Below are 1,277 nucleotides of genomic sequence, written 5' to 3' on the forward strand. Positions count from 1 at the left end.
ATAAATTTACATAAAAAAGAATTATTAAAACCTTTTTAACTATCGCTTTGATAGACAAAGGCACGAAAACAGCGCGTGTGAATATGGAGCAAATGGACCACGCATAAAAAGATGCGATAACGAATGTTGTTTTTACGTTTCCATCGATGTTTGCCATTTGAGGATCAAAGGGTAGGCCTAGAACCCACGGAAAATACAGGAAGCTCTGCTATCAGTCACTATGACATCCTATAGAACATAACTAACTATGATCGATTCTTATTATTATTATTATTATTATTATTATTAGCTAAGCTACTACCCTACTTGGAAAAGCAAGATGCTATAAGCCCCAGGACTCCAACATGGAAAAATAGCCCAGTGAGGAAAGGAAATAAGGAAATAAATAAACGATATAAGAAGTAGTGAACAATTAAAATATTTTTTTTTACAAATATTAACGATATTAAAACAGATATTTCATATATAAATTATAAAATGTCTTATGTCAGCACGTTTGAACTTTGGAAGTTCTACTGATTCGACTACCCGATTAGGAAGATCATTCCACAAATTGGTCACAGCTAGAAACAAATCTTCTAAAGTATTGTGTAGTATTGAGCCTCATGATGAAGGCCTGACTTTTATAAGTAACTGCATGCCTAGTATTACGAGCAGGATTTGTTGGCAGGCCAGTGCCCAAGGGGCCAAACCAGACCTAATGTTGGCAGGCCAGTGTCCAAGGGGCCAAACCAGACCTAATGTTGGCAGGCCAGTGTCCAAGTGGCCAAACCAGACCTAATGATGGCAGGCCAGTGTCCAAGGGGCCAAACCAGACCTAATGTTGGCAGGCCAGTGTCCAAGGGGCCAAACCAGACCTAATGTTGGCAGGCCAGTGTCCAAGTGGCCAAACCAGACCTAATGATGGCAGGCCAGTGTCCAAGGGGCCAAACCAGACCTAATGTTGGCAGGCCAGTGTCCAAGGGGCCAAACCAGACCTAATGTTGGCAGGCCAGTGTCCAAGTGGCCAAACCAGACCTAATGATGGCAGGCCAGTGTCCAAAGGGCCAAACCAGACCTAATGTTGGCAGGCCAGTGTCCAAGGGGCCAAACCAGACCTAATGTTGGCAGGCCAGTGTCCAAGTGGCCAAACCAGACCTAATGATGGCAGGCCAGTGTCCAAGGGGCCAAACCAGACCTAATGTTGGCAGGCCAGTGTCCAAGGGGCCAAACCAGACCTAATGTTGGCAGGCCAGTGTCCAAGTGGCCAAACCAGACCTAATGATGGCAGGCCAGTG

This window comes from Palaemon carinicauda, chromosome 22, assembly GCF_036898095.1.
Source record: "Palaemon carinicauda isolate YSFRI2023 chromosome 22, ASM3689809v2, whole genome shotgun sequence".
Taxonomy (NCBI): domain Eukaryota; kingdom Metazoa; phylum Arthropoda; class Malacostraca; order Decapoda; family Palaemonidae; genus Palaemon; species Palaemon carinicauda.